The following is a 12,615-nucleotide window of genomic DNA, read 5'->3' as shown; positions in this document are numbered from 1 at the left end:
TTGTTTTAAATGTTAGCTAACTTATGGTGATACTGCGTAGCAAAGCTTGCTGCAAGGTAATGTAAAAAATGAAACTACCGACATAATGAATGAGGTCATATATACTGTTCCTTCTGCAGCAAACTTTGACAGCAATACGTTACCTTGCTGTAGACCAAATGTTTATAGTAGCTGGTCTTTTGGCTCCCAAGTAGCCTTTCATTTGGTGCCAGTTTGGATTTCTGAGTTTGTATTAAATAAGGACAAAAATGGCCAAAAATGATTAACCCCACAAGGTTTATTTAGTATATCAACATTTCACCTGGAAGCATGTTTATGACAAAATGAAGGGGAAAAACTGTTAAATAGTTACAGCCAGCCTCTTAGCTTAGACTCCTCCGAACTGCAGTAGGTCTCTGAGACTTGTTTTCAAACCAGACACAAACAATTTCCTATTTATGTGTATTTATATGCAATAACCCAAAAGACTCAAGAAGGGAGGGGCTTCCTTCTCCCACATCCGGCATTTCAGTCGATGTCAACAAACATGTCTGAGCTTGACTACACTGAGAGGATTTCTGCTTTGCATTTGCTGTGGAAAGAACAAAACTGTCAGGGACATAGTACATGGTTGAAATCAGGTGACAGGCAAATGTTTGTCTTGTCCTCTGGAGACAAGGATCTCCATGATTGGCCATTATGGTGCAAGGGATTCGCTTGAGTTCAGTTTATCATCTCTCGAGAATAAGCATATGAGGTGAACGGTGAGCTGAATTTGGCACAAACTACTTGTTTAACAGTGCGACTTGCTATGCACATTTTTAAAATAAATATTACAGTGTAGTGTAGAGATCGTGCTCAATGTATGTAGAAATTTTCCAGTGAGAAATGAAGTATAGTGCTGGTTTATGTAGGACACGGCAGTCATACACCCAGCTGTGATCAGCTGACAGCCAGTTCATCCCAATTATCACCTCCCAGCTCGCACAGTCAATCACAGCTCTTTCTCTCAACACAGCAGTGTATTTAAATATGACGTACTTCTCACTGCCTGCCTGCATTAATGCTGATGCATCACACTACTGCTGCTGACAAAGCTCACCTCCTCCACCCCAGCCTCATCATTTCTAGTATTAAGTTTGTTGCACACTCATATTCAGATTCATATTTCTATGGATTAATTACTTTTGAACTCATTTTATTGTAATCAATATGCATTTTTTAGTTTATGTATCTATCCACATGAGATTTCTAGCACTCCCTGAGAAGTCAAAGCTTGACTTGCAGCTTGACTAACCCAGGGAGCATCTTTTGAGCAGAGCCTTCTCTGCCAGGAAAAAAATCCATTTTGCAATAAGATGGTTAAATGCATACCTTGCATACCTTTTTCCCTTGGAGCCACCTTCCTTGAATGTAAGAAAATCTGAGCTTAACCCAAGACCCACACAAATAGAAAAAGTGATCCATTGCTAACAAGAATCAGCACTGATTTGAATGATTCCTTTTTATAAAATCCAAAGGTCCACACACTTTTTTCTTACCATAAAACCTTACTTAATAGTTATTTTTATCATGATTTTAGTTCATATGTGCAAATTTAATTCTGACAACCTTAGAGCAGATAATGCTTCTTGTTGCCCCTCTGACATCTTTGGCGTTTCCAAGGGGAAACAATGGCCAAGGGCTCTAGTGATCTAATCCTTAGTTTCTATCTCCTCCACCTGCACCATGATACTGCACAGAGTGGTTTGTTCCAACCGAAGATGTGTGCCCTCACCCACTGGATTCATTCCAGGAGAGCAACATGGTGAAGCTGCTGAGAGCTGCTGTAGACTAGAGATTATAAGGTACAGTTATGAGAATTGCATGTAAACATCAGATTATTTTGCCTTTCTGGGATAACTATACACTTTGATATTATTCTGTGACTTTTTACTTCTGCTGCAGGTGAGTACATCCATTTTCATATGAATTCTGGGGTTTTCCACCTGTTAACTTTTCCTCATCAGTGATTCTGTATTACCTGTGTGACCCACTGACTGGCTGGACCTGTAGCTTTTCCCACAGGGTGGGAAAAATCATTGATATGGATTAACTAACAGGAGTCTGTTTGTTATGTTATATTTTGAAGTTCACCAAATCTTCTCTATGTCGATTGATGCATTTTGGCAGCTGCCAGTGCTGAAAATCGAGCTGGTGCATATCTCCAACAGAGTGGTGCTTCTGGCATGCGCCAGAGACAGACCTGAGCACGTGCAGTGTAACTGAAATTTGTTCTGCAGTGCACTCCACAACAAAAAAATTAGGAGTAACTCTCTCCCATTCCCACTGATTCCTTAGCAGTGTTCTTCACTTCCTGCCCCCCATCTGACCTTCTTGGCCTTCTGGATCATGTGACCAGCGCTCTTCTTGTTGTCTGATGACTCAAAGGGCTTTTTACACCTCTGCTCACACTTACCCATTCACACCCATTCACATGATGATGTCAGAGGTTGCTATGCAAAGTTTCCATCAATATTAACTGATCCCATTCACATACGTTCATACATCACTGATGTAGAAGCAGGGGCAATTTGGAGTAATACAAGACATGAAATATAAAAGAGTCAAATACTGTAAATGAGGGTTAGAGTTACCTTATGCAGGACATGAGAATCATCACCTCACCTCAGTGGTGATCAGCTGAGTGAATATCTACTACCACTCTCAGCCAAATCACAGCACATTCCTACAACAAGTCAGTCCATTTAAACTTCCTTCTCATCGATGTCTGCAGCACCATTGATACTGACACTCCACTGCCTCTAGCAAGCTTTGCCTCCACCACCTCAGCCTCATCCTATCTAGCCTAAAGGTTTGGGTTCACACATGGGGGGCGCAAAAACTGGGCTCCCTGGAGAGTTAAAGCATGCTGCTTGGCTAACCCAGGGAGTATCTTTAAAGCAGAGCCTTCATCCCAACTGTATGTACATTTAGAAATAAATGTTTAAATCTTTGAGGAGAGGAATGTTCTTAAATGCATTACATGCTGATGGTGAGCTGTGCTTATATGGCTGGTTTAGTACTTGCTCTTAGTTAATTGTTTAATTAATTGTTTGTTGTATGTAACATTCGGGTAGCATACAAGGTAAAAACATTCATTATTGTACGTACTGCTTCTTTACATTTCTATCCTCTTACTTCTGCTGTTTTTTCTGCAACCATAAGATGCAAGCATCTGTTGTGACTTAATTTTAATGCCTATTCCTGCAAATGGAAGATGACAACACATTTTTAATGCTCAGTGCAAAGCTTTGATTGCTGATCAAGTCTCTAACCTGAAAAACAGCATCAATATGTGCAAATGTTAACCTATTTGAATTGCTAAGATAGTCAATGTTTTCAATGACATTTCTGATGTCAGAAAAAATCATTGATAAACATCGCCATGGTTTTATCAATTCAGAATATCTTATTTGTATATTGAGACACTGTATATTAACACTGAGACATGGTATTGGGAGTTTTGCAAATAAGGTCTTAATTTACAATCAATATACAATGCTGGGAAGAAGTATTGGCTCCCATCCTGTTTCTATTTTCTTTTTTTCTTTTTTCTTTTTTTTTTTTTTTGCTTATTACTCACGTGTAAATTTTCCAGTTCACCAAAAAAAAAAAAAAAAAAAAAAAATCGAATTAACATGTGAAAAAGTAATCGCCTCCAAGTGCTGCAATATAATCAAGCCAGCTAATTTTACGCAAGTCCTTGACTGCTGATGGCCAGCTGATTTGCTATAAGCATGCTATTGGCTAGTTGCACTCATGCTGCCATATCTAAACTGCTCTAACCCGACTACACTTTGCTGCTCCCTCTGCAAGCTGCTTTTTGCAACCCTCCTCCACCCTAGCTCCTCCTTTATCCCACTTCTGACCTTATCAATGTCATTTTGTTGTCACTGATGCCTGCCATGCTCTGGCTCTCCTTGTAGGCACAGGAAGAGCAGGAATGTGTGCTCTTCCTACTTGATGCTTTCCGCGTAAGCTTGGGGAAGTGCAGGAGATCTCAGAACAGGAACACCCCCAAATAAAAAGAAAAAACAGCAATAAAAAAGCAAAGTAATAAATGCAAATAAAGAGAGGCATCATGTGTTTCCTGACAAAGTGGTCCCAGCTGAACCCAAAGCAAGCATTTGCAATAGCTGCTAATGAGTCTTTCACATTGCTGTGGAGGAATTTTGGCCCACTCTTTTGCAGGATTGTTTTAATTCAGCCACACTGGAGGATTTTTAAACAGTCTATTTAATCTAGTTAATGCTCAAGCCACAGCATCTCAATCAGATTAAAGTCCAGACTTTGACTAGGCCACTCAAAAAAACGTTTGTTTTTTAGGTCATTATAAGTTGGACTTGCTAGTGTGTTTCAGATCGTTGTCTTGCTGTAAAACCCAAGTGCACTTTAGCTTGAGGCCCAGTGCCTTAGAAATGGCTTTTTAACCCTTTCCAGACTGATAAATGTCAATGACTTTGTTTCTCATCTGTTCTTGAATTTCTGTAGGTGGTGGCATTATGTGTTTCTTTTCTAGATCTTGTAGCGAACTTCACATTGACAGACAGGTTCTATTAAAGTGAGTTCTTAACCAACAGGTCCGGCAGTACTTAGGTATGGTTGTGGCTACTGAAATTAAATTAAGCTTTCCAAAAAATGTTGTTGATCACAGTTAAGTCATGATTTTACAAGGGACACAATTACTTTTTCACATTTGGCCAGATAGGTTTGGATGGCTCTTGCCCCTTAATAAATGAAATTACCATTTAAAAACTGCATTACTCAGATTATCTTTGTCTGATATTGAAACTTTCCTGAAGTTTAAAACATATGGGTGTGTCAAATATGCATATATTTTTACTGCACCACAGAAGAAAGGGAGAATGTATACTAGCTGAATGAGCAGATTTGATCCTGATGTCTCAAGTGAGCATCACTTCCGTGACGCAGACACACAAACACCCTACACGGACACACCGCCGTGCTTGAACTACTTCCAAAGAGTGTTTCCTGTCTCTCCTGCCTCCTTCCTTACCCTGATCACTTCCTGTTCTAAGCTTCACAGCGGTGGCTTTGGCACACTCTCCAGAAAAGTGTCACTTATTCCGCGTACGCACAGGACTTTTATGTGTGGAAACAACCCTCTCAACTCAAGTTCACAACTACGTCTCACACACTGGCATATGCCACAACACAACTGCTCAACTTGTCACTTGAAAGGTGAAACTACTGTCTAATTATCAGAAGGCATCTCACGACACAATCAGCCAAGGTAAACAGTTACTCTCACTCTAACCGTGTCATAAATGACGGATGTTTGTCACCGCTGTGTGAATGCTCCTTTAATTATAGCCAGCAGCACTTGGAGATCTTTATGTAAATTACTAATACCTGAAAAAAAAAAACACAACTTTGGGTTAACTTTCACAGGGAATTGGGAGTGATCTAATATTTATATCCCCTCTAATTGCATGCCATAATTACAACCTTGGCCTTAAGAAAGGCTTTGGAATAAATTGAATTAATTTGGCAGCCATAAGTTGTGCCTGCATGCTGATTTAGTCTGCTTCACCTCTGGAGGAAAATCTGATTAAATACACCAATAATACCTTTAAAGAAGAGTGGAATGCTTCAAAAAGACGAAGAAAGGGAGCCTAAAGCTGCATGGAGTACAAACCTTTTATCCTAAATTTGGATACCCACATAAAAAGTGACGACTATAAAGTCTCAAAGTGGCTCAGTATGCTCATTCTTCCTCCCGATCTCATCTGTTCAGGTCCTCTTCTCCTCTCTTGCCTGCTTGCACACAAACGCTCCTACGAAAAAAAAAGCTCCTGATCCTGCCACCCCCCTCTGCGGTCTTCCAACATGCAGCCAGGGTCACGGATGATTAAAGCAGTGGCAGGTGGACTCCACTTTGAAACTATCAATAGACCCCCGGGAGCTGAATCAAACAGCAAACCCTCCATCTCTGTCAGCCCGGGCGCTCGGTGGCACCGAGGGAGAGAACAGGCAGAGGGTGAGAGGGCAGACTCCACCTCTGGATCTTCATCGTACACCTACGGAAAAAAAAAAAAAAAGCGAGCAGTGTCTATGGAGGAATTCTTCCTCTCTGATGTGATTTGAAGCGGGCTTTGTGGATTCATTCAGCTGACCCTGCAGCCCTTGACCAGAGGGGGAAAGGGAGCACCGGCCCCTGCAGAATTTTTATACCCACCATCGTGCTCTACTGTAGTTTGTAGACATTGAAATTCAATGAAGTAGAGAGTACCAGCTGCTGCAGCCTACCTCTGTTTATGGAATCTGAATAGAGAAAGCAAGGAAGGACGATAACAAGGTCAATTCTCACAAACAAATTAGGTTTGTGGTTGAGTGAATGTCTTGTGTGAGTTGTTTTAATTTTTTGTGGCTTTGTGTTTTTATTTTTAGCCTAGTTGTGTGGTAGAACCGACTGTATGATGTGTTGTGAACAAACTACCAACACACTTCTTCAGATTGTCTCTGAGCCATTTACTATCAGAGCATCAGAAACAGCTGCTGTAGTGAAGGAGAAACAAACTCACAGGGTTTATCTCAGTGCCTGCTAATAAAATGTGCCAAAGAGAAAGCGAGACAGACAGAAATGCCAAATATCAGGAAATTGTACAATGTAATGCAAATGGAAATAAATGAACTCAACATTCTATATTGTCAGTTGATCTTTTATCCACACATACCTGAAGTTGTGGAGGAGCAAACATTGTGGGTGTTTCTCCATCATGCATAATCCTAGAGTTTGTGTAACGTCCTCATAGGATGTGAGGAAAAAAGCCTTTATATGTTGTTTTTAAATGAAATCCTGAAAATGGATAGAAAATCAGGAGGACCACCCCGATACCTTCCTGAGTTGAGGTGGGACATGGTGTAAAGGACAATGCAGAAGTTACGGGCAAAGCAACAGGCTCCACTGTACGGTTCTGTAATGAGACTTTACACCAATGCTACACGTAAATAAGCGAAGTCGTCGCACAACTTTGGCATGTAACTTCCTATTACTCTCTTGTTGATGCCCAGATCGCAATCAAACATTTAGTCTTATCAGTAGACAACCTTTTCTCCATTTTCAGCTAGTCTTAACAATCTAGAATATGACACGCCCACTGATGATGCCACTGTCTGGAAGAACCAATAGTTTTTTTGGGGGGGGGTTTGGGTTTGAACTCGCAGTTCAAAACTTTGTTCCAGAACCGGCACAGGGCCCCTCAATTTTCAAGCTGACTGTATGACAGTCCTTGTCATAAATATCAGCTTATACGGCACGACTCAATGGCTTACGACCCACGACCATCATGCACAATTAATGTGCTCACACTTTATCACCCACTGGTCATGCATGACCTGGTGTTCACACTGTACGAGTGAAATCAGGACAAAAATGACAAAAATCGGTTGTGGCTAGCCAGTTGTATCTGTCTGTAACTGCATGACAGAGGATGCATGATCCAACGGAAAGTTGGCGCAACTTCCAAGTGAGTCATGCAACGGAAAATTTGTGGCTGAATTGAGAAAAACTCACAGTGTACCAGTGTTTATTCTAGCATTTTAGTTTAAGTCACAGTTCAATCATTTCTGCCCTATACAGTTTTAGTCTAGATTAAGTCAACCAAAACTCAAAATATGAGTCAAGATTACAAATATGATGAAAATACAGACACACCTTAAGCACGGTGGAAGAATAAAATTAATTTTGAAAGTCCAAAAGTTCAGCACCAACATTTTAGTCTCAGTGAAAAAAACTCGATTATTTTTAGCAAGTCTTATGTCTAGTATTTCTCATTCAAAAAAGCTAGTCGACAAACACTTTTAGTCTTACTTTTAGTAAACAAAATTAACACAGCAGTGTAAGCCTCACCAGTCTGACGTAATTGTGCCAGGTCTAAGAACAAACTGGACCAACTGGAATCAGTTTAAGAGAACGACGTAGTAGCTACAGGCAGGCTTTAGTAGTACTGAAAGCTGGTAGCTATGGCTGCCACCACTGTAGCAATTAGCTGGGATGTAGCTGTAGTATAGCAACAGTTGTATCACAATTGGGACACATTTGTTGATTTAAAAAAAGAAAAGAACCAAACTAAAAGCTTTTCATGTCAGATTGGATGTTTTTGCTTTCCTACCCTGCTTTGGTGTAAGTTGTGGATCACTGTGGTCGGGCTTTGGTTGAGCTTTGATTTTGCACACACAACGGCTGCTGGTGGAGCTCAGCTGTAGCCGTGGTGGCAGTTTTATCAGAACTTGACCTCATTTCTTTATTAGAAGAAAAGCAAGATGATCAAAAGAATTGCACAGAGAGCTTTTCATGGTGGAAAGGTGTTTCTTGACCTGCCTCAGCATGAGTTTGCAATAGTTACAAGCAGGATTAAGTTGTACTGATTGTGGCCGATGAAGCCATTTGTTTGGGTGGCTTTATTGACAGTTTTTATCTTTGCTGAAAGAGGAGCAAAGAACCACTCTAAAAGCTCTAACTGGCATGAGTTTTATCCACCAACATGACTGTTAAACTATGAGATCACTTTACTGCCGAGCTACCTTATTTATCTTAACGCTCTGATTGCCCCATAATGAATGTGACAGGTGGAACGTTCATCAAATCACTTTCTGAGAATTTTTTTTGAAAAGGCCTGACCTTCCCTAGGTTTCCCAGATGAAACTGAAATATAGCCATGCAGTGGAAATGTGGTCTAGGTGTTAGGTTAACTAACTACCAGAGTTTTGGCTGAGGTACTTCTACCCCTTTCTCTCTTTTGCATTGTCCTCCTCAGCAACAGCATCACACACTTTTTGCTGCTTTTGAGGATTTGAGTTTTAGTCATAAATATTAAAGGTTTTCACCATGAGCAACCTGAGCGGGAACAATGGTATTTGCTCCAATAGGAGATACAAGTTTGAAAATATGTGACGTCAGGATTCAGAACTGCACTATCCACAGTGTGTGGAGTGTCAGAGATGCACAACTCTGACTGGTGGAGTTGTCATCAGCTGTAAATTTCAGCTGTTTGCTTCTACTACTGAAGTGAACAGTTGTTGAAAAAGTAGGTGGTGGCTGTTGAAATCCAGGGTTACGAAAGCTGGAGCCACATGTGCCACATGTCCTAGGATTTGCAGATGGTAGCCATTATGCATATTTAAAATACACAAAGTAGAATTTGAGTACTCTGTTGTCAGTGTTGACATTTAGACTCTAACTGATCAACACTACCAACTCCATTAATACTTAACCGTTCTACCTAGCTATAACGCTTTTGTTTGTTTGGTTCCTCGGCTTCTGGATTTGGGCTGTCACCATCTGTTTTTGGAACCAAAAGTGACCATAATTATTATTTTCTTTTCTACAAATTGCCCAATATCTGTTCTTTTCAACTCTGCAACAAGAAACACTGTCTCTGCTGGTCAGTTGAAAGAAAGTGGCTTTGAAGCATTTCCATACCAGCTTTCTTTTTTGCAGCTCAAATCCACAGCCAGCAAACACAATATAAACTAAGTATGTTGAAAGAACTTTAGCCTATCTATCTATCTATCTATCTATCTATCTATCTATCTATCTATCTAAAATCAATGGCAGCACAGTCATGTATGTGAGTATCAGGGCGATGGTGGTGTTTCCAGGAGGAATGATTTAATGGAAATGTCAAGAGCAGCAGACGCTCCCAGCAAAGGCTGAACCCTCTGATACGACGTGAGCCACTTTACCTCAGCAGGGACGGCAGACTTGTTGTCATTCAGCTCCTAGTCCCCACCAAAATCTACCTTTATCAGAACAGAAATGGCATTGCCACTTTTTAAATGGGATTACAGGGGTTTCGTTGCATATTAATCTGAAAGCAATCGATACCGGCTGTGGTTCTACTTGGCCGCATTTCAAACATTTGGCTGTGTGGGGTACATTCTGTTTAAAACGGAGTGATGGAGAGCAAAGAAACGTGGTTGGGAAATGAGACAAGCAGGTTTAGTTGAAGAAAAAAGGACAGTCAAAGGGGCTCCTTAGAGACCAGAAGGTTGATTTCATTCATTTATGTTTTTCATTCATCCCCCCCAAAAATATTATAGCTGTGTAAACTGATGACTGGCATGAGAAAAGAAAACAAGGATGACTGAATAACTAAATGTAAAGGAAAAGAGGGGTGTCAGAGGGATGGACAGACTTACTTTGGACTCACAAATTAGTTTAAATATGGGTGGTCAAATAATTGAAATGTTTAATTGCAATTAATCCCCATTCTTCTACAGTTAATTACAATTAATCTCCCTCTGACACATTTTAAAATCTCATAGTTTTGCATATACAACCCTTTATTTTCACTTTGGATTTTCTACTATGTTGGACTCGGGATAACTGACTTCCTGTTTAGACAGAGACCTGCTTTTATTACCTCCGCCAAGGAGGTTATGTGATTGGGTTGGTTTGTTCATTTGTTTGTTTGTTAGCAACATAACTCAAAAAGTTGTGGACGGATTTTGATGAAATTATTAGTAAATGTCAGAAATGGCATAAAGAAGAACTGTTTAGATTTTGAGATCCAGATAACTATCTGGATCCAGGAATTTTTTTAAAGGATTCTTTACTATTGGGAGATAGGGCTAATGGCGGAGGTCTGTGCTGTCACCATTTTATACCAGGGGATGGTGGACATGAGTAACTTCAATCCCAGCAGATTTTTTTTGTGCGTTTCTATTAAAAGTTGTGGGGTTTATAGAGTTTGAAAGACGCACGCTCGGTAGAGGAGATGAGTCGGAGCGTAACAGAGAGAAAGACAGCAAATGGTAGTGAGAATACTCACAATTCTGGGAGGAATAGAGGAATATTCACCCTCTGCCATGAGTTCCAGTCGTCTGGTGAGACCATGGGTGAGACTGTCAGTGCATCTGTTGGCATCAGCAGGCAACGCTTCCACCATGACAGTCCACACGTAGTGAAGCCAATGCTTTGCCACACAATGTTTGCACCCCACCGGGGAGTGCGTAATCGGCGAATGCTGTGGAGGGGGGCACATGGGGATGGATCCAGGAATTTTTTAAAGGATGCTTCACTATTGGGAGATAGGGCTAATGGCGGAGGTCTGCACTCTCCGAGTGCTTTTCTAGTTTTGAAAGAAGTGAGGAATTTTCAGTAGATCTAAGATTATGGCATGATTTTAACACCAACTCTTCAGAAATTATGTTAGCAAAAATTTTTGCACTTTAAAATTTGGTTTTGAAACAATAAAATTTACATAATTTAGTGATGGGTGGTATCAAAACTATGATCTTCTGTCAAATATTAACCAAAACAGAGAGAGGTGCACTAAAACATTAGCAACAAGTTCAGGAAAAGTGGTCAGAACTAGCAGCTGATTGCCAGGTCTATTTACTAGACCAGGGTCATCAACGGCATCTGTACAAGGGACAGATTTTTGTCTTGATAGACTTTAGAATGAAATGAGTTGAGCTTCTTTAAGAAAAATATGGAAACTTGTTGCCTCAGAAATAAAAAATAAAATAAACTTGACTTCTGTGAGTTCAATTAACTTTAGCTGTGCTATTACTAGTAATAGGATATGGATTCTTTTCACACATCCATCTGGTAAACCTTCCATAGATGGCGTTTGGGAAAGGGCGGAGCCTCTGAAAATAAAAGAGTGGGTGAAAAGGGAGGGTGATTGGATGAATGCTCTGTCTGTCAAATCTTTATGGTCCAATCATTTTGTTCTTCTTTTAACTAAAAAAAGTCATCAAGTTCTGATAAAACTGGCTCTTTTTGCAGCATCTTCTCTTATATCTTCCACCATAATTACACTGGCCTCCTGTTGCTGCTTGCTTACGTCACGACTCCACCGTGTCTGAAAGTACTGCCCCTTGACGCTGATTGGTCCTGCCACTTTCTAACCAGGCCCAAACGGTTCAGATGGGAGTTTTGCAGCATGGGTTTGCCAGTGAGAAACACAGAACCGGGCAAATCCATCTGCAAGGTTAACTGACTGGTGGATTTATTTAAGCACAACAAATATCAAGTCTTTCGTGACTCAAATACTAATTTTTTTTTTTTTTTTTTGGGGGGGGGGGGGGTGTTTTAATAACTGTAGGGATTTAAAGACAAAAGAGACCCTGAAAACCACATATATTTTCCTCTTGACAGTTTTTGACTTTAATCATCTTTTGGGGTCTGGATGAGACACTTTCAGGGACTTGATACATTGCCTTATATGACTGTTTGAGGGGGTTTTATTACTAATAAGGGATATTAAACAATACAAATTTTAATCATGGTTAATTTCAGAATTGCTGTAGGTAATCACAATAAATCTCCCCTGTAGCATTTTTTTTTTTTTTAAGATTTATTTTTGGGCATTTTTGTGCCTTTATTAGATAGAGGAGGACAGTGGATAGAGTCAGAAACAGGGTCAAGAGTGGGGGAGAGACATGCGGTAACGGGACTCAGGCCAGATTCGGATAGGGAGTGCCTTTAACCACTAGGCCACCTGGTTGTTTTACTGTTTTAGACTTAGAATTATAGACCAGCTTTTATTTTGAAAGAAATAAAGGAACTTTAAGTGAAGAGTAAAAATCTGAATGTTTGATATCACCAGTGCAGATGCCTTG

Source organism: Cheilinus undulatus, linkage group 13, assembly GCF_018320785.1.
Source record: "Cheilinus undulatus linkage group 13, ASM1832078v1, whole genome shotgun sequence".
Taxonomy (NCBI): Eukaryota; Metazoa; Chordata; class Actinopteri; order Labriformes; family Labridae; genus Cheilinus; species Cheilinus undulatus.
This window is presented reverse-complemented; position numbering follows the sequence as displayed.